The sequence below is a fragment of the Lactuca virosa genome, chromosome 8 (genome assembly GCF_052849685.1).
Source record: "Lactuca virosa cultivar CGN04683 chromosome 8, Lactuca_virosa_CGN04683_v6, whole genome shotgun sequence".
Classification (NCBI taxonomy): domain Eukaryota; kingdom Viridiplantae; phylum Streptophyta; class Magnoliopsida; order Asterales; family Asteraceae; genus Lactuca; species Lactuca virosa.
Window position 1 is genome coordinate 351,282,559 of NC_136433.1, and position 22,984 is coordinate 351,305,542.

Below are 22,984 nucleotides of genomic sequence, written 5' to 3' on the forward strand. Positions count from 1 at the left end.
ACACCACACTAAGGTGTTGGTTGTTTTATTGTTAAACATTGCTCCTAGAAAGCACTTCCATTTATTTGTTCGCTTGACGAAAATTAAAATAAAAACACCCAAACGGACTTAAAACCGGCCAAAAATGTACTGGGATGAATTTGACTATTATTTGATGTGCCTGACTGCGGAGTTTATACAAATGAAAATTTCGGGTTGTCACATCATCCCCCCGTTAGAGGGAATTTCGTCCCGAAATTATAGTTCAAGCAACTAAGTTATTACAAAATAACTAAGCAAAAGAGATGGGGATGTTTAAGTTTCATTTGATCCTCACACTCCCAAGTGAAATCAGGTCTTCGCTTGGCGTTCCAGCGAACCTCCACTATCGGGATACGGCTTTGCTTTGTTCGCTTGACCTCTCGGTCCATGATCTCTATAGGTTCTCCTACGAAGATGGGGCTCTCAATGATTTCGATCTCGACGAGTGGGATTACAAGAGTCACGTCGGACAAGCACTTTTTCAAGTTGAGACGTGGGATAGATTCAGATGGAAATTATGGAATCCCTAAAGTAGTCGAGGTCTGACGGAGGTTGGACCAATTCTTATCAAGAATCCCTGATGGTCCTAAGTTCTTGGGAAGATAGAATGTTTCAGTACTTGGAACATAATGTACTTCCATGGTTAGATCATCACTTGGCGTGATCGTCATTCTGAAGTTCCAGAAGTTCTCTCTTACTGGAGTGTAGTCTTCCGGGTTGGTTCTTAGAAGGCTCAGGTCGTCTTCGGGTTCATATTTCCTACCGATTGGTTTTCGGAGGTTTTCTGGATCATTGGAGGTATTGGCTATATACTGGCATCTATTGGTTACGTGGCATCTATCTCAACCCTATGCAAAATGGACCTGCACTTCTGACTCTCGAGGTGTTTCTAACAGAAACTCTTAAATTCAGTGAGATAGAGGGTTTTACCAGACGATGCTTAGAAAATTGCAATTTTTCTCATCGTCTAATAGATGCTTTCACAGTATGATCCCTAACTGGAAAGAATCATTCTCTTAATCGCTTCGCTGTTTCATGGATAACAGCCTCTGATCAGGGCTAACTTCGTCCTAAGAGATTTTCTGAAGTGATTGACTATCTCGGGAGGTGGATCTACTATCTCTTTCGGGATAGTATTCTTTGGAACACCTAGTGGTCTAACAAATCTCTAAGACTTGCACCATTCTCCATCGCGTCTGCTCCCTCCAGTTTGTAGGAAACGCGGGTTCTTGTATAACCCATCGACTACCACCTAGACAGGTGTCGAGTCTACAATCTCTTTATGATCTGGGTTATAAAGCTTAACGCAACTTACCATATACTTTATTCAAGTATTCTTGGTTGCGAAGGTAGTCATGTGGTTCTTAGCATCTTAGTATTAACTTTGGAGAATGCAGTCTATCGTCTATAGGGTGACGGTGACTTTTCTCGCATGAGGAGGCATTGGGTTCTAGGCACTACTCGTCTGTATCTGGATGGACGAAGAGCCTGAGTAGTGCGAGTATACCTTGCAACTACTCTTCCGTTGTTACTGAGTTTCTCTATCTAGATTAAATCTAGATAGCATAAGATTCTGCTACTCAGAACCTCTAATTTCCTCATCCATTCATCTCAGAGTTTAACCTGTCACAGCTTTCCAGGTTTCATAGCCCACTACTGAGATGCTTAATTTGTGGGATTAGGCGCGAATGGATGGTCGTAGTCAATATTTTTGACTCTTACGACTTGAGTTACTTTTCCTAACTGAGGGTGTTAGCTACTATGTTGGCTTAACCGGGATGACAACAAATTTCGAATTCGAGGTCATTTTAGTAGCTCAACCCACAATGGTTCTCTTGACTCCAGCTCCTTTTCTATGGGATAGGATGTAGGGTCTTATTATAAGGTTCGTGGTAGACCTCATACTCGGCTCAATCACTATTACTCCGTGTATGCGAGTCGTATATAATTGAGATTGACGGGATGTTCAGATGTGTGGCCCCACCCCAAACCCACAACCATACGAGGAACAGGGAGCAGGGAGGAAGTACACATCTTAAATTTCATTGATCTAAATTATATACCACTCTAGTGCATATACTCAGCAGTAGTAAGTTGATCCCATGAGTTCTTTCTCTTGATTCACGAACCCGATTGCGCGGTGCAAATGGTCTTTCTGGGGGATCTACTGAGTAGGCCTCAGGCGGTTATTGTTTTCCGGAATATCTGTAGTGCCTTTCGTTTCTGGTTTTAAAGTCTAACGGGGTTGGTTAACAGCGCGCGGTACCCCTCTTCTGGGTACTTCTGAAGGTTGGACGAGAGATACGACTGACGGTTCGCATTAGGTTTTCCTTATTAGGTTCGAAAGAACCTTTATTCGATGCACATGATACGGTGAAAGTTCTTTTTACACAGCACTAGGAATTCTTGCATGGCTGAACCAAGTCAAGCCATGGTTGACGGTAGTGTCGAAATTTACAATCGTCGACACGATGTGGAATGAAGATCGATAGGACCATGTGCTGGACAGGGCACACAAGTTCTTAGCGTCCCGGGTTTCGTCCAGGGTATCACTATCATGGATACTTGGACCGTCATGATTGACGCTGAACTCTAGGGGTCCTGGTGTTTTGGAATAATGTATTTTTCATGAATGGATTTCTCACGAGGCCTCTCCATAACCGCCTAGTATACACTAGTCATGTATAATTAAGATTAAAAGGACTGTTGACTGAGCGACTCCGCCCTAAATCCACAACCAAACAAGGAACAGGATATAAGGCAGCATCACTCACTCGAGGTCTATCAATCTTAATTATAAATGGCCTTAACGTATATACTAAGCCATCATAGCTTTACCTGATGGGTTTTTAAGTTTTACAACAGTGCTGCGACTTTCGGCTTAACGAGGGAGTAATTACAATTAGAATTGATTATTTAAAGTTTTCGGTTAGCTACTTAGGATTGAGAAACGTACCAAAATTCTACCGGGTTCTTGATGTTTCCCCTAGGCACTAGGGTTAAACTCCTCCTGCGCCTTTGTCATTTCTTTCAGTTGGCAGTCCCTCTTGAAGTCTCCGGTTTCACCACATAGGTGGCATACTGGACTGGTCCCAACATTAGTGGTTGATGTAATGAACTCAACCGGGGTTCTGCAGATGTGAGCGGTATGCCCCTTCATGTTGCACCTAACACAAAAGAGTTCTCGACAAATACTATGATGATGGTAGTTACACTTGTGGCAGCGGGGGAGGTTTCCTAGGTATGGTCTTCCAGGTGTCGAGGCAGAAGGGTTGGTAGAGGCATTGACCACTTCAGCTCGTTGCCCTTCGGAAGGTCCTTGAGTCGAGGTACTTCCCTCCTCGTTCTCAAACTTTCTTTTCAGTGGATTAGGTTTGAGTTCTTGGGTGGCTGTGCACACGGGTGTTGGTTGTTGCTATCCATTGTTATAATCGGGATTCCCGATAGGGCTCCTGCTAACATTGGCGTTGTTAGCATTCAGGTGAGCCATGACAGCTGCTACGGCTGCGGAAACTGCAGCTTGGAACGTAGTTTCATCGATTTGAAGAATCGGTGTCTTACCAGCGGGTTGGTTACGTTTCTTTGGAGGCATGGTTTTTCCTACACGAAAAGGAACACAAGCTGATTAGAAATGATGGTTAACCCTAGATGTATCTTTCTTTACTATGATAGGCATAAATTTTTCCCGCGCCTTGATTTATGGTTATCTGAGCGTCCACCAACATCCCTATGATGCAGTCCGGGTAACAGGGTAGGAGTAAGTGTATCGGAAAGCCATAAAATGGGTGTCGTTCCTACTAAGTTATCTTTATATTCGAGAGGTTCACTCTCCGGCTTTGAAAAGATTTGAGAGAAGTTCAGAACGAAGATCACGGAAGGAAAGGCTCATGAAAACTTATGGCTAAACACTCTCAATCGAGGTTTTGTGATCCGATCTATTTATATTAATCGCGACGGGAAAGACGATTTGCCTAGCACATAGTGTGAGTAGTGTAATCACTAACTCACTAAATTGTATTATTTTATGGATTATTAGCGTGATGTTAAAGAGGTAGAAACACTTCTCGGTTTCCATGCATTGGCTCCCTCTGTCCACCTCTTATCTCTAACTGGAACAAGCGTTGGTTTCCTCCGGGTATCTATATAGGGTTCTCAGCACTCGTAGACATATTGAATTTCTGCTCCGCCTTACTTCTGATTCTGACTCTGAGTGTCATCACTTCATAATGGATGACTGGAATCTCGGAAGTTCAGGCGAATTTCCACCGATGTCCCTAAAAGGTATAGGCACATGGTGATTTCAATAGCCTCATCACTGTTCGTTTACTTCCTACTTGGAAATCTTTCTCAATGAACCTCTTCTGGGTCTTTATCGACTCCTCTGCTGATTATTGAAGTGGATATGGTTTCCTAAAGGGGTTTGTGCGAGAATGGGAATGTCTAAAGAATCTTAAGAGATTATTAAAACATTTTACTGGGTGATCCATATCGAGTCCGGCTACAATTACATAGTGTACACAAATCATATATAACTTAGATCTGATAGGCCTTCGAATGTGTGATACTACCCTATATCCACATCCAAACAAGGAAAAGGAAGTAGAGTGAAACCACACAGTCTTAGCCTATGAGATCCTCACTATATATAACCTTGGGAGTATACACTCTGTAATCATAGGTCTATCAATAAGGATCTCTTTTAGTTTTCACGCAAGGTTGTTTATGGTTCCCAAAATACCCCTATAGTATTTTAATAACATGTTTGATTCTTAACTTCTGAACATGCTTTTGGGTTTATTGCAAGTCTTTCAGTATCCTAAAATACTCCTATAATATTTTAACTTTATGTTTGGCTCTAGCATTCCTATTTGGTAAGTTTTAGATTCATTGCAACACCACCATCACTCCCAAGCACACGTTAGTCGCATCTCGAATAAATGTAGTTGATCAGGTTACATTTATTCCAGCTTACGATTACATAACTGCCTAGGTTTGACGGAAATGCTCAATATCAAAGACTTTTATTCTTGTTCTTCTTGTGATACTTGTTCGGGCTTTTATATTTTGGATGCTCTTATACTTTTGTAAAATATGGTTATATTTTAAAGTAAAATTCTTGGTCAGAGTATTTTATCCCATTGTATTTATAGGTTGTATTTCTTTTATGATTTGACATACTGAGCTCACTATAAACAATGCTCTGATACCAATCTGTCACACCCCAAAACCGGAACGGCAGAAACGTTCTGGGGTGGAGGACGTCATCTCAAGTATCACAACATATGCAGTATAGTAATCAAAGTACAACAAACATTGCATTAATAGTAATAATTTTACATAGGTTACATTTAACAACAACATCAAAAGTAGATATAGGAAATAACATAAGCTGCAGCTTGGTACTAGGCTGACTTCGCAAAAGCTCCCGGAGTGTACCTGTCTACTGATGACCTGAGAATACAAGTTATTTTGAAAGCGAGTATCAGCATTTTAATGCTGGTGAGTTCATAAGTATTTAATGACATTGGTATAAATACATGCTTTTCTTCAAAATGATCTCACTAGAAAATGGTGATTTGAGTTTACAGAGTATTAGAATTCTTTCCAGAAAATCCTATATTTTCAAATAAAAGTAGTCTTCTACCAAGACTCAATTGTTTTATGTTTAAGGAGTAATTTCCCCCAAAGGTAACTATTATTATCAAAATATAGTTTATACTTTTAAGGAATATGTGAGAAGATCACAAGCAAAAGTAATAGGGAAAATAATATTTTACCTCAACAGTAACGCTGCTGACTAAAAGTGAATAAAGCATAGACTCCACGTGGTATCGAATGAACCATATGCCTCGGAGAGTCTAAAGGAATGAAGTATAGACTCCAGGCGGTATTAAGTGATCAATACGTCTCGGAGAGTCTAAGTGAATGAAATACAGACTCCAGGCGGTATTAAGTGAACAATACGCCTCAGAGAGTCTAAGTGAATGAAATCCAGACTCCAGGCGGTAATAAGTGAACAATACACCTCGGAGAGTCTAAGTGAATGAAATACAAACTCCAGGCGGTATTAAGTGAACAATACGCCTCAGAGAGTCTAAGTGAATGAAATACAGACTCCAGGCTGTATTAAGTGAACAATACGCCTCAGAGAGTCTAAGTTAACCTTTAATCCTAAGTAGGTCAGTTTAAAGGTTTAATATGAGGCCTAGTGTATAACTAGGAAAATATATTATGATGGTTTCATATGTAGAAAATACCGTGATAATACTTATTACCTTAGAGCCATGGATTATAAGGTAATTGTAAAGATACTCGTAACCATATTGATTGACGGATGTAAACACAACGACCTGCTGGCGTCGAAATGAATGTGACATTTGTCACCCCTTGGCTTGGTCGGCCGGGACTGTAGCTAGCAGTCAGGATGTGGGATGGTCTGTCCCGTATAGATCTATACACACAATGCCCGCTCTCCCACTAGGAGACTCTGGTTACCACTCGACAACGGTGAAATCCGCGTCATGAGCATGTATCCCGTGTTTTGATTTCTTTATACCTTTCTTGTTACTATAAGTACAAGTTCTTAGAATATAGATATAACTAAGTTCTCCTTCATGAAAGTCATGGTTGGTTTCTAAACTATACCTATTATAGTTTACTCGAGAGGTTATCTAGATGCCTTTGCTACCCAAAGGTGTTGAACTGGAATAAGAGTACTAACATCTAACCAGATATACATAATATATAACTAGGACTTCAACGACACTCGGACAAATAACCGGATGCTCTAAGTCCACAACCAAACAAGGAACAGGAAATAAAGCGGGTTATCAGTCCTAAGTCCTTCAAACCCTACTTATATAACTATATCTATATAGACATGATTCTATCAAGAATATAAGTTTAAAAGACTTTGATAAAAGCTTGGTAATTTAAAAGAGATTTTGGTACTTTAAAAGAGATTTGAAAACAAAATTTGGAAACCTTTAGCTGGATAAAACAATTTAACATGCAGAAATCTTTTTGCTATACAGTTATTAATCACATGTGGTTGATATAATAAATTTATAGTTCAACTTGTATTCCCCCCATAAAAGCATTTAAAATCATTTAAAAAGGTTGATTAAGGGGTGTGAACTCACCTGAAGTGGGTGATTCGGATGAACGGGTGGTATAGGATGCTAAGTGTCAAGTGAGGACTTGAACACACACGCGGATCGTATTGAGCACGCAATGATACATTTATGTATCTAATTAGCCATTACATAACTAATTAAGCAAGTAAAGACACTCAATTACATGAAAACACTTTGTTTCAAGTGCTAGGAGTGCTAAGGGTTGCATCTTAAGAGAGTATGGCCTCACATTGGAGTTTACTCCCCATATGGTAGCACCATATGGGTTTACAGTTCTGGGACCATTTCCCCCATGAGTTCACGGCCGTAAACTCATGGCAATGGTGTCATTGGGTGTTTTAAGGTCCTACACCACACAAGGAAGTAAGCTAGACTCGAATCCAAGGCTTAGGAAGTGACTAGGGCTCGAAATGGCCCTTCTTTGGAGTTTACGGTCCTTGGACCACTCCTTGGGAGTTTACGGTCGTAAACACATGTGTTTACGGTCGTGAACCCATGATTTTACGGCCGTAAACTCATGGTTACCCAACCATTCCGTGTTTTGGTGTTTCTAGCTCATGCATGCAAGGTTCTAGTCCTTTATACAAGCCATAGAAGGTGTTAGGGGCACCTAAACCCCACTTGAAGGTGCTTACGGTCTAAGGAGATCTCCTTGAACCGTACACACATATGTTCTTGGGGATTTTGGTGTTCTTCAAGGGTTTAACATGTATTCTAAGAAAACAACTAGTTAGGAGGAGTGTACTTACTTATGGGAAGCTTGTAGGAGTGTTTAAGGGCCAAAAACACTAGTGTGTGTTCTTGGTGTTCTTGGTGTTTTGAAGAACACTTGAAGATCTAAGAAAAGATGAAGAATCCATGGATGAAATGATGTAAAAACACTAGATTAAGTGTTGCATGTTCGAATCTAGGAAGGAAACACTTACATTTTGGCGGATTTGAAGAGATGATCTTATGATAGTTGAGAGAAAACTTGGGTGTTCTTGAAGTGAAAAATGAAGGAGTGGGGAGTAAACTCATGCTATATTCATGAGTTCAAGGTGAAGAGGAGTCTACGGCCCAAACTCCTCTTGTTTGGCCGTAAACACCACACTAAGGTGTTGGTTGTTTTATTGTTACACATTGCTCCTAGAAAGCACTTCCATTTATTTGTTCGCTTGACGAAAATTAAAATAAAAACACCCAAAAGGACTTAAAACCGGCCAAAATTGTACTGGGATGAATTTGACTATTATTTGATGTGCCTGACTGCGGAGTTTATACAAATGAAAATTTCGGCTTGTCACATCATCCCCCCGTTAGAGGGAATTTCGTCCCGAAATTATAGTTGAAGCAACTAAGTTATTACAAAATAACTAAGCAAAAGAGATGGGGATGTTTAAGTTTCATTTGATCCTCACACTCCCAAGTGAAATCAGGTCTTCGCTTGGCATTCCAGCGAACCTCCACTATCGGGATACGGCTTTGCTTTGTTCGCTTGACCTCTCGGTCCATGATCTCTATAGGTTCTCCTACGAAGTTGGGGCTCTCAATGATTTCGATCTCGACGAGTGGGATTACAAGAGTCACGTCGGACAAGCACTTTTTCAAGTTGAGACATGGGATAGATTCGGATGGAAATTATGGAATCCCTAAAGTACTCGAGGTCTGACGGAGGTTGGACCAATTCTTATCAAGAATCCCTGATGGTCCTAAGTTCTTGGGAAGATAGAATGTTTCAGTACTTGGAACATAATGTACTTCCATGGTTAGATCATCACTTGGCGTGATCGCCATTCTGAAGTTCCACAAGTTCTCTCTTACTGGAGTGCAGTCTTCCGGGTTGGTTCTTAGAAGGCTCAGGTCGTCTTCGGGTTCATATTTCCTACCGATTGGTTTTCGGAGGTTTTCTGGATCATTGGAGGTATTGGCTATATACTGGCATCTATTGGTTACGTGGCAGCTATCTCGACCCTGTGCAAAATGGACCTGCACTTCTGACTCTCGAGGTGTTTCTAACAGAAACTCTTAAATTCAGTGAGATAGAGGGTTTTACCAGACGATGCTTAGAAAATTGCAATTTTTCTCATCGTCTAATAGATGCTTTCATAGTATGATCCCTAACTGGAAAGAATCATTCTCTTACTCGCTTCGCTGTTTCATGTATAACAGCCTCTAATCAGGGCTAACTTCGTCCTAAGAGATTTTCTGAAGTGATTGACTATCTCGGGAGGTGGATCTACTATCTCTTTCGGGATAGTATTCTTTGGAACACCTAGTAGTCTAACAAATCTCTAAGACTTGCACCATTCTCCATCGCGTCTGCTCCCTCCAGTTTGTAGGAAACGCGGGTTCTTGTATAACCTATCGACTATCACCTAGACAGGTGTCGAGTCTACAATCTCTTTATGATCTGGGTTATAAAGCTTAACGCAACTTACCATATACTTTATTCAAGTATTCTTGGTTGCGAAGGTAGTCATGTGGTTCTTAGCATCTTAGTATTAACTTTGGAGAATGCAGTCTATCGTCTATAGGGTGACGGTGACTTTTCTCGCATGAGGAGGCATTGGGTTCTAGGCACTACTCGTCTGTATCTGGATGGACGAAGAGCCTGAGTAGTGCGAGTATCCCTTGCAACTACTCTTCCGGTGTTACTGAGTTTCTCTATCTAGATTAAATCTAGATAGCATAAGATTCTGCTACTCAGAACCTCTAATTTCCTCATCCATTCATCTCAGAGTTTAAGCTGTCACAGCTTTCCAGGTTTCATAGCCCACTACTGAGATGCTTAATTTGTGGGATTAGGCGCGAATGGATGGTCGTAGTCAATATTTTTGACTCTTACGACTTGAGTTACTTTTCTTAACTGAGGGTGTTAGCTACTATGTTGGCTTAACCGGGATGACAACAAATTTCGAATTCGAGGTCATTTTAGTAGCTCAACCCACAATGGTTCTCTTGACTCCAACTCCTTTTCTATGGGATAGGATGTAGGGTCTTATTATAAGGTTCGTGGTAGACCTCATACTCTGCTCAATCACTATTACTCCGTGCATGCGAGTAGTATATAATTGAGATGGACGGGATGTTCAGATGTGTGGCCCCACCCCAAACCCACAACCATACGAGGAACAGGGAGCAGGGAGGAAGTACACATCTTAAATTTCATTGATCTAAATTATATACCACTCTAGTGCATATACTCAGCAGTAGTAAGTTGATCTCATGAGTTCTTTCTCTTGATTCACGAACCCGATTGCGCGGTGCAAATGGTCTTTCTGGGGGATCTACTGAGTAGGCCTCAGGCGGTTATTGTTTTCCGGAATATCTGCAGTGCCTTTCGTTTCTAGTTTTAAAGTCTAACGGGGTTGGTTAACAGCGCGCGGTACCCCTCTCCTGGGTACTTCTGAAGGTTGGACAAGAGATACGACTGACGGTTCGCATTAGGTTTTCCTTATTAGGTTCGAATGAACCTTTATTCGATGCACAGGATACGGTGAAAGTTCTTTTTACACAGCACTAGGAATTCTTGCATGGCTGAACCAAGTCAAGCCATGGTTGACGGTAGTGTCGAAATTTACAATCGTCGACACGATATGGAATGAAGATCGATAGGACCATGTGCTGGACAGGGCACACAAGTTATTAGCGTCCCGGGTTTCGTCCAGGGTATCACTATCATGGATACTTGGACCGTCATGATTGACGCTGAACTCTAGGGGTCCTGGTGTTTTGGAATAATGTACTTTTCATGAATGGATTTCTCACGAGGCCTCTCCATAACCGCCTAGTATACACTAGTCATGTATAATTAAGATTAAAAGGACTGTTGACTGAGCGACTCCGCCCTAAATCCACAACCAAACAAGGAACAGGAGATAAGGCAGCATCACTCACTCGAGGTCTATCAATCTTAATTATAAATGGCCTTAACGTATATACTAAGCCATCATAGCTTTACCTGATGGGTTTTTAAGTTTTACAACAGTGCTGCGACTTTCGCCTTAACGAGGGAGTAATTACAATTAGAATTGATTATTTAAAGTTTTCGGTTGGCTACTTAGGATTGAGAAACGTACCAAAATTCTACCGGGTTCTTGATGTTTCCCCTAGGAACTAGGGTTAAACTCCTCCTGCGCCTTTGTCATTTCTTTCAGTTGGCAGTCCCTCTTGAAGTCTCTGGTTTCACCACATAGGTGGCATACTGGACTGGTCCCAACATTAGTGGTTGATGTAATGAACTCAACCGGGGTTCTGCAGATGCGAGCGGTATGCCCCTTCATGTTGCACCTAACACAAAAGAGTTCTCGACAAATACTATGATGATGGTAGTTACACTTGTGGCAGCGGGGGAGGTTTCCTAGGTATGGTCTTCCAGGTGTCGAGGCAGAAGGGTTGGCAGAGGCATTGACCACTTCAGCTCGTTGCCCTTCGGAAGGTCCTTGAGTCGAGGTACTTCCCTCCTCGTTCTCAAACTTTCTTTTCAGTGGATTAGGTTTGAGTTCTTGGGTGGCTGTGCACACGGGTGTTGGTTGCTGCTGTCCATTGTTATAATCGGGATTCCCGATAGGGCTCCTGCTAACATTGGCGTTGTTAGCATTCAGGTGAGCCATGACAGCTGCTACGGCTGCGGAAACTGCAGCTTGGAACGTAGTTTCATCGATTTGAAGAATCGGTGTCTTACCAGCGGGTTGGTTACGTTTCTTTGGAGGCATGGTTTTTCCTACACGAAAAGGAACACAAGCTGATGAGAAATGATGGTTAACCCTAGACGTATCTTTCTTTACTATGATAGGCATAAATTTTTCCCGCGCCTTGATTTATAGTTATCTGAGCGTCCACCTACATCCCTATGATGCAGTCCAGGTAACAGGGTAGGAGTAAGTGTATCGGAAAGCCATAAAATGGGTGTCGTTCCTACTAAGTTATCTTTATATTCGAGAGGTTCACTCTCCGGCTTTGAAAAGATTTGAGAGAAGTTCGGAACGAAGATCACGGAAGGAAAGGCTCATGAAAACTTATGGCTAAACACTCTCAATCGAGGTTTTGTGATCCGATCTATTTATATTAATCGCGACGGGAAAGACGATTTGCCTAGCACATAGTGTGAGTAGTGTAATCACTAACTCACTAAATTGTATTATTTTATGGATTATTAGCGTGATGTTAAAGAGGTAGAAACACTTCTCGGGTTCCATGCATTGGCTCCCTCTGTCCACCTCTTATCTCTAACTGGAACAAGCGTTGATTTCCTCCGGGTATCTATATAGGGTTCTCAGCACTCGTAGACATATTGAATTTCTGCTCCGCCTTACTTCTGATTCTGACTATGAGTGTCATCACTTCATAATGGATGACTGGAATCTCGGAAGTTCAGGCGAATTTCCACCGATGTCCCTAAAAGGTATAGGCACATGGTGATTTCAATAGCCTCATCACTGTTCGTTTACTTCCTACTTGGAAATCTTTCTCAATGAACCTCTTCTGGGTCTTTATCGACTCCTCTGCTGATTACTGAAGTGGATAAGGTTTCCTAAAGGGGTTTGTGCGAGAATGGGAATGTCTAAAGAATCTTAAGAGATTATTAAAACATTTTACTGGGTGATCCATATCGAGTCCGGCTACAATTACATAGTGTACACAAATCATATATAACTTAGATCTGATAGGCCTTCGAATGTGTGATACTACCCTATATCCACATCCAAACAAGGAAAAGGAAGTAGAGCGAAACCACACATTCTTAGCCTATGAGATCCTCACTATATATAACCTTGGGAGTATACACTCTGTAATCATAGGTCTATCAATAAGGATCTCTTTTAGTTTTCACGCAACGTTATTTATGGTTCCCGAAATACCCCTATAGTATTTTAATTACATGTTTGATTCTTAACTTCTGAACATGCTTTTGGGTTTATTGCGAGTCTTTCAGTATCCTAAAATACTCCTATAGTATTTTAACTTTATGTTTGGCTCTATCATTCCTATTTGGTAAGTTTCAGATTCATTGCAACACCACCATCACTCCCAAGCACACGTTAGTCGCATCTCGAATAAATGTAGTTGATCAGGTTACATTTATTCCAGCTTACGATTACATAACTGCCCAGGTTTGACGGAAATGCTCAACATCCAAAGACTTTTATTCTTGTTCTTCTTGTGATACTTGTTCGGGCTTTTATATTTTGGATGCTCTTATACTTTTGTAAAATATGGTTATATTTTAAAGTAAAATTCTTGGTCAGAGTATTTTATCCCATTGTATTTATAGGTTGTATATCTTTTATGATTTGACATACTGAGCTCACTATAAACAATACTCTGATACCAATCTGTCACACCCCAAAACCGGAACGGCAGAAACGTTCTGGGGTGGAGGACGTCATGTCAAGTATCACAACATATGCAGTATAGTAATCAAAGTACAACAAACATTGCATTAATAGTAATAATTTTACATAGGTTACATTTAACAACAACATCAAAAGTAGATTTAGGGAATAACATAAGCTGCAGCTTGGTACTAGGCTGACTTCGCAAAAGCTCCCGGAGTGTACCTGTCTACTGATGACCTGAGAATACAAGTTATTTTGAAAGCGAGTATCAGCATTTTATTGCTGGTGAGTTCATAAGTATTTAATGACATTGGTATAAATACATGTTTTTCTTCAAAATGATCTCACTAGATAATGGTGATTTGAGTTTACAGAGTATTAGAATTCTTTCCAGAAAATCCTATATTTTCTAATAAAAGTAGTCTTCTACCAAGACTCAATTGTTTTATGTTTAAGGAGTAATTTCCCCCAAAGGTAACTATTATTATCAAAATATAGTTTATCCTTTTAAGGAATATGTGAGAAGATCACAAGCAAAAGTAATAGGGAAAATACTATTTTACCTCAGCAGTAACGCTGTTGACTAAAAGTGAATAAAGCATAGACTCCAGGTGGTATCGAATGAACCATATGCCTCGGAGAGTCTAAAGGAATGAAGTATAGACTCCAGGCGGTATTAAGTGATCAATACGTCTCGGAGAGTCTAAGTGAATGAAATACAGACTCCAGGCGGTATTAAGTGAACAATACGCCTCGGAGAGTCTAAGTGAATGAAATACAGACTCCAGGCGGTATTAAGTGAACAATACGCCTCGGAGAGTCTAAGTGAATGAAATACAGACTCCAGGCGGTATTAAGTGACCAATACGCCTCGGAGAGTCTAAGTTAACCTTTAATCCTAAGTAGGTCAGTTTAAAGGTTTAATATGAGGCCTAGTGTATAACTAGGAAACTATATTATGATGGTTTCATATGTAGAAAATACCGTCATAATACTTATTACCTTAAAGCCATGGATTATAAGGTAATTGTAAAGATACTCGTAACCATACTGATTGACAGATGTAAACACGACGACCTGCTGGCGTCGAAATGAATGTGACATTTGTCACCCCTTGGCTTGGTCGGTCGGGACTGTAGCTAGCAGTCAGGATGTGGGATGGTCTGTCCCGTATAGATCTATACACACAATGCCCGCTCTCCCTCCAGGAGACTCTGGTTACCACTCGACAACGGTGAAATCCGCGTCATGAGGATGTATATCGTGTTTTGATTTCTTTATACCTTTCTTGTTACTATAAGTACAAGTTCTTAGAATATAGATATAACTAAGTTCTCCTTCATGAAAGTCATGGTTGGTTTCTAAACTATACCTATTATAGTTTACTCGAGAGGTTATCTAGATGCCTTTGCTACCCAAAGGTGTTGAACTGGAATAAGAGTATTAACATCTAACCAGATATGCATAATATATAACTAGGACTTCAACGACACTCGGACAAATAACCGGATGCTCTAAGTCCACAACCAAACAAGGAACATGAAATAAAGCGGGTTATCAGTCCTAAGTCCTTCAAACCCTACTTATATAACTATATCTATATAGACATGATTCTATCAAGAATATAAGTTTAAAAGACTTTTATAAAAGCTTGGTAATTTAAAAGAGATTTGAAAACAAAATTTGGAAACCTTTAGCTGGATAAAACAGTTTAACATGCAGAAATCTTTTTGCTATACAGTTATTAATCACATGTGGTTGATATAATAACTTTATAGTTCAACTTGTATTCCCCCCATAAAAGCATTTAAAATCATTTAAAAAGGTTGATTAAGGGGTATGAACTCACCTGAAGTGGGTGATTCGGATGAACGGGTGGTATAGGATGCTAAGTGTCAAGTGAGGACTTGAACACACACACGGATCCTATTGAGCATGCAATGATACATTTATGTATCTAATTAGCCATTAAATAACTAATTAAGCAAGTAAAGACACTCAATTACATGAAAACACTTTGTTTCAAGTGCTAGGAGTGCTAAGGGTTGCATCTTAAGAGAGTATGGCCTCACATTGGAGTTTACTCCCCATATGGTAGCACCATATGGGTTTACGGTGTTGGGACGATTTCCCCCATGAGTTTACGGCCGTAAACTCATGGCAATGGTGTCATTGGGTGTTTTAAGGTCCTACACCACACAAGGAAGTAAGCTAGACTCGAATCCAAGGCTTAGGAAGTGACTAGGGCTCGAAATGGCCCTTCTTTGGAGTTTACGGTCCTTGGACCACTCCTTGGGAGTTTACGGTCGTAAACACATGTGTTTACGGTCGTGAACCCATGAGTTTACGGCCGTAAACTCATGGTTACCCAACCATTCCGTGTTTTGGTGTTTCTAGCTCATGCATGCAAGGTTCTAGTCCTTTGTACAAGCCATAGAAGGTGTTAGGGGCACCTAAACCCCACTTGAAGGTGTTTACGGTCTAAGGAGATCTCCTTGAACCGTAAACACATATGTTCTTGGGGATTTTGATGTTCTTCAAGGGTTTAACATGTATTCTAAGCAAACAACTAGTTAGGAGGAGTGTACTTACTTTTGGGAAGCTTGTAGGAGTGTTTAAGGGCCAAAAACACTAGTGTGTGTTCTTGGTGTTTTGAAGAACACTTGAAGATCTAAGAAAAGATGAAGAATCCATGGATGAAATGATGTAAAAACACAAGATTAAGTGTTGCATGTTCGAATCTAGGAAGGAAACACTTACATTTTGGCGGATTTGAAGAGATGATCTTATGATAGTTGAGAGAAAACTTGGGTGTTCTTGAAGTTGGAAGTGAAAAATGAAGGAGTGGGGAGTAAACTCATGCTATATGCATGAGTTCAAGGTGAAGAGGAGTTTATGGCCCAAACTCCTCTTGTTTGGCTGTAAACACCACACTAAGGTGTTGGTTGTTTTATTGTTACACATTGCTCCTAGAAAGCACTTCCATTTATTTGTTCGCTTGACGAAAATTAAAATAAAAACACCCAAACGGACTTAAAACCGGCCAAAAATGTACTGGGATGAATTTGACTATTATTCGATGTGCCTGACTGCGGAGTTTATACAAATGAAAATTTCGGGTTGTCACAAATTCATCTTTGATTCTATTCATAATTCGATTTTCTTCACTAAGATTCAAGTGATTTTTACTTTCTCTCTCTAGAAAACCCATTTCAAATCACTTTCTCTCTCTAGAAAAACTCAAGATCTTATCAAATTGATCAAATATGGTGGAAATGGTGTACTTGGTGTATGATTCTTGGATTGTGATCGTTAAAGATGTCAAATACAAAATCGGTTTAGAACAATTCATTGGATTAATATTGAAAGGCGGGAAGATTTCATGGGATACTTTGATTTCTTATAGAGGTTTGAAGGATAATAATGGAGGATTGATTTTTCAACCACTTTCGAAGATTGAATTCTTGACTAAAGCTTGCAATAACTTGATGACTGAGAGAGATATAAAGAAAGGAAAGGAAAAAAGATTTGTTTGATAAGTATTTCATTTCTCTTATTGAAAACCCGAATGATCTTCTTGCTCTTAAGTTTGTTGAAGTTCTTAACAATGGAGTTCAATGTGATGTTTTTGGTGTTCAAGAAAAAAGAGTTCAAGTAGATTCTTGTAACGCTCACAGATCCGGGCTAGTCAATTTAGAGACGATGAGCATCAAAAATGAGTTTTTGATGGAAGATTATTTAGAAGGATTAATCTTAACCAAGTTGTAGTATATGTTACAAGGGTTCCGTACATATAAAGAACGCCGAAATCCGAGTTATAACAAAGAAGTTATGGCCCGTCGAAGTTTTACGACAAAACTGGCACGACACCGGGAGACGTAAATAGTGAATTTACGGTAGAATACTTTTTAGCCTTAGTGATCTAAACAAAATTTTTAGTATACGTTAAACCGAGAACATACAAAAAAGAACGCCCAAATCTGACTTCGTATGAGGAAGTTATGAATTTTATAATATTTGGCATAGCAGTGCACAACCCGAAACTCGAATTTTAGTTCGAGCGGTTTTTGGCCTACGCGACCTAAATGAGAGTTGAAGATCTCATTTATAGGAACTCAACGGTAAAAAGATAGATGAAAACGGAGTCCGTATGTAGAAGTTATGAATTTTACGCGGACATTTAACAGTATAATCTCCTCCTACTGTTAAATTTAAGATCAGTCGAGAATTAGCCGACAGAGTCTAAATGAAAGTTTTAGATCTTGTTTTTACCTACGCGTGGATATAAAGAATGTCGAGAGTAGAACTCGTATTTTAAAGATATGGACGAAACTTGGTCCCTACTCTTCGAGCGCGATAAATTCGATACACTTTTGTAATCTGAGATAGAATGAGAATTAGCTGACGGCATCTAAATGAAAGTTGTAGTACTCGTAAATACCAACGCGTGGATATAAAGAACGTCAAAAATGGAGTTCGTATGAATGAGTTAAAAATTATAATAGCATATTTACGTATTAAAATAAAGTATAAATCATATATACGTACACATATATATACAAATGTATATATATCATTAGAAAGGTATCGACAATGCGGTTATTATAAGACTAGTGTTGAGTACTTTCGACATTAGTTTAGTACAAATATCGTTAAATCTATTTAAAATAGTATTATGAAGGGGTGTTTAGTCGTTTATATAACTATAAGGTCATTAAGTAATTATGGAGGGTAGTTTTTGTAAATTCAATTACTATAAATAAGAGGCTTGGGCTCTCATATTTCTTGCACCATTCTCTTGATTCAAGAGTCTTTCTCTTCTTATCCCCCGAGCATTTCGGTCCCTCGTGATTCGACTTCTCTTTTTGTAGTTTTAGTATAGTAAGGTGAGCACTGAAGCGCTGCACAAATCTTTCTTAGAAAGATTCAGCGACGAAGTTCTGCCCTTGCAGAGCCCGACTTCTAGCCAAACCCCCTCGTAGGTAAGATACACCTACCTACTTTTTAATATACCTTTTATTTAAATATAGTAACGTTATTAGGACCTTATAATAATTATTTGAGCTATTATTATAGGTTATATAAGTGTCGTTATAATATATTTTTAACCACTCGCGGTACGGGGAATCCGGTTTGAAGGGCCGGCTGGGTTGTTGGATTTCAGAAGTGCTATATGCCAAAATGATCCTGCCCTCTGGTGTTTCATGTCTGGCCCCTGTCTGTACATAGTGGGTAAAGAGTATTGTTTTAACGCTTATATAATAGTAATAATAGCAAGACTATTAATTAGTCTCGTTGAACATTAGACTAAACTCTAGTGGTAATGATACTATGTTTTTTCAAAGGAAAATTGTTTTAAGAGTAACTAAGTGCTGTCTGAGTGCCGAGTCACCACCTTTACAGGTGAGTGCATAGTTACTTTCATCTTACACATAGATATGAAGTATTTTATATAAATTACATGCTATGTGTGCATATTATCTGTATACTTGTTATCTATGCTGGATGAACGATTTTATACATGTTTTAAATAATTTAAACTGTATATGTATTTTATATCTACGAATATGTTGGGTAAAACATGGGTAGATGAATGATAAGAGATGAAAGATGATATGAGTGAACATTGGCAGCTATAGACTTAGTGCCTAACAAATAACATCGGCAGCTATGGACTTAGTGCCTATTGAATAAACATTGGTAGCTATGGACTTAGTACCTGTTAGATAAATGTTGGTAGCTATGGACTTAGTACTTATTAGATAAACACTGGTAGCTATGGATTTAGTACCCGATGAATGAACTTTAGCAGCTATGGAATTAGTGCTTTACGAATGAGCATTGGCAGCTATGGACTTAGTGCCTGTCATATAAACCCTGGAAGCAATGGACTTCAGAATGAACGAATGCAGGATAAATGACTCTTAGGGTAGACCTTAAGAGTAAGGAAGATAATGGGGATGGGTAATTGGGTTGATTGTTTGATGTTTAAACATAATAATTAAATTATATGCTGATTCTGATCGCGTACATGATGTGACTGGGTCACATGTTGACTGGGTCACATGTTGATGTTTTAAGAATCAAAGAATAGAGAGAAAGCTTAAAGGAAGTATATGCTGATTCTGATCGCGTAGGTGGATTTCGATCGCATCAGAATTTTGAAGCTGTTACTTAGGAGTTATGATATATTGCTTAGGAATAGATAACAACAAGTTTTTCCGTATGCATTTGCACTATAAGGATAAGTTTTTTCCGCAAAGTTTTGAAATAAAATAAAAGTTTTTAATTTTATATTTATTTTAAATATCCTTACAAGTGGCATTTGTGAAAAATGGTTGTTTATATGATTCCATTGATGGCAATATTTGAAAAAAAATGGACTTGATTCTTTCGTTTGTGGTAGTGTCATAATTTACCAAATAAGGAAAGATTCTCATTCCCAAGGCTTCAGTTGGATAGAAACTTGGAATCATGCAAGTTGAATAGTATGATGAATGAGAACTTTCAAGCATTGGAAAATTAAGACTTGTTCATATGGATGTGTGAGTCAAGTTAAGGACTAAAAGGATTAAGTACACATTCTTGTGCACTGGTCAAGTCCACCACAAAGCTCGTTAAGACTATTCGTCATGATTTACTAAATTTTAGTAAATATGGTTATACTTACAAGTTTAAGTATAATTCTGAAACATTGGAAAAGTCTCAATGTATGGCAGAACGAATGGGAAGAATCAAATTAGGCAGACAGATAAAAGTTGGGTAAAACATGGGTAGATGAATGATAAGAGATGAAAGATGGTATGAGTGAACATTGGCAGCTATAGACTTAGTGCCTAACAAATAACATCGGCAGCTATGGACTTAGTGCCTATTGAATAAACATTGGTAGCTATGGACTTAGTACCTGTTAGATAAATGTTGGTAGCTATGGACTTAGTACTTATTAGATAAACACTAGTAGCTATGGATTTAGTACCCGATGAATGAACTTTAGCAGCTGTGGAATTAGTGCTTTACGAATGAGCATTGGCAGCTATGGACTTAGTGCCTGTCATATAAACCCTGGAAGCAATGGACTTCAGAATGAACGAATGCAGGATAAATGACTCTTAGGGTAGACCTTAAGAGTAAGGAAGATAATGGGGATGGGTAATTGGGTTGATTGTTTGATGTTTAAACATAATAATTAAATTATATGCTGATTCTGATCGCGTACATGATGTGACTGGGTCACATGTTGACTGGGTCACATATTGATGTTTTAAGAATCAAAGAATAGAGAGAAAGCTTAAAGGAAGTATATGTTGATTCTGATCGCGTAGGTGGATTTCGATCGCATCAGAATTTTGAAGCTGTTACTTAGGAGTTATGATATATTGCTTAGGAATAGATAACAAGAAGTTTTTCCGTATGCATTTGCACTATAAGGATAAGTTTTTTCCGCAAAGTTTTGAAATAAAATAAAAGTTTTTAATTTTATATTTATTTTAAATATCCTTACAAGTGGCATTTATGACAAATGGTTGTTTATATGATTCCATTGATAGCAATATTTGAAAAAAAAAATGGACTTGATTCTTTCGTTTGTGGTAGTGTCATAATTTACCAAATAAGGAAAGATTCTCATTCCCAAGGCTTCAGTTGGATAGAAACTTGGAATCATGCAAGTTGAATAGTATGATGAATGAGAACTTTCAAGCATTGGAAAATTAAGACTTGTTCACATGGATGTGTGAGTCAAGTTAAGGACTAAAAGGATCAAGTACACATTTTTGTGCACTGGTCAAGTCCACCACAAAGCTTGTTAAGACTATTCGTCATGATTTACTAAATTTTAGTAAATATGGTTATACTTACAAGTTTAAGTATAATTCTGAAACATTGGAAAAGTCTCAATGTATGGCAGAACGAATGGGAAGAATCAAATTAGGCAGACAGATAAAAGTTGGGTAAAACATGGGTAGATGAATGATAAGAGATGAAAGATGATATGAGTGAACATTGGCAGCTATAGACTTAGTGCCTAACAAATAACATCGGCAGCTATGGACTTAGTGCCTATTGAATAAACATTGGTAGCTATGGACTTAGTACCTGTTAGATAAATGTTGGTAGCTATGGACTTAGTACTTATTAGATAAACACTGGTAGCTATGGATTTAGTACCCGATGAATGAACTTTAGCAGCTATGGAATTAGTGCTTTACGAATGAGCATTGGCAGCTATGGACTTAGTGCCTGTCATATAAACCCTGGAAGCAATGGACTTCAGAATGAACGAATGCAGGATAAATGACTCTTAGGGTAGACCTTAAGAGTAAGGAAGATAATGGGGATGGGTAATTGGGTTGATTGTTTGATGTTTAAACATAATAATTAAATTATATGCTGATTCTGATCGCGTACATGATGTGACTAGGTCACATGTTGACTGGGTCACATATTGATGTTTTAAGAATCAAAGAATAGAGAGAAAGCTTAAAGGAAGTATATGCTGATTCTGATCGCGTAGGTGGATTTCGATCGCATCAGAATTTTGAAGCTGTTACTTAGGAGTTATGATATATTGCTTAGGAATAGATAACAAGAAGTTTTTCCGTATGCATTTGCACTATAAGGATAAGTTTTTTCCGCAAAGTTTTGAAATAAAATAAAAGTTTTTAATTTTATATTTATTTTAAATATCCTTACAAGTGGCATTTGTGACAAATGGTTGTTTATATGATTCCATTGATAGCAATATTTGAAAAAAAAATGGACTTGATTCTTTCGTTTGTGGTAGTGTCATAATTTACCAAATAAGGAAAGATTCTCATTCCCAAGGCTTCAGTTGGATAGAAACTTGGAATCATGCAAGTTGAATAGTATGATGAATGAGAACTTTCAAGCATTGGAAAATTAAGACTTGTTCACATGGATGTGTGAGTCAAGTTAAGGACTAAAGGGATCAAGTACACATTCTTGTGCACTGGTCAAGTCCACCACAAAGCTCGTTAAGACTATTCGTCATGATTTACTAAATTTCAGTAAATATGGTTATACTTACAAGTTTAAGTATAATTCTGAAACATTGGAAAAGTCTCAATGTATGGCAGAACGAATGGGAAGAATCAAATTAGGCAGACAGATAAAAGTTGGGTAAAACATGGGTAGATGAATGATAAGAGATGAACGATGATATGAGTGAACATTGGCAGCTATAGACTTCGTGCCTAACAAATAAGATCGGCAGCTATGGACTTAGTTCCTATTGAATAAACATTGGTAGCTATGGACTTAGTACCTGTTAGATAAATGTTGGTAGCTATGGACTTAGTACCTATTAGATAAACACTGGTAGCTATGGATTTAGTACCCGATGAATGAACTTTAGCAGCTATGGAATTAGTGCTTTACGAATGAGCATTGGCAGCTATGGACTTAGTGCCTGTCATATAAACCCTGGAAGCAATGGACTTCAGAATGAACGAATGCAGGATAAATGACTCTTAGGGTAGACCTTAA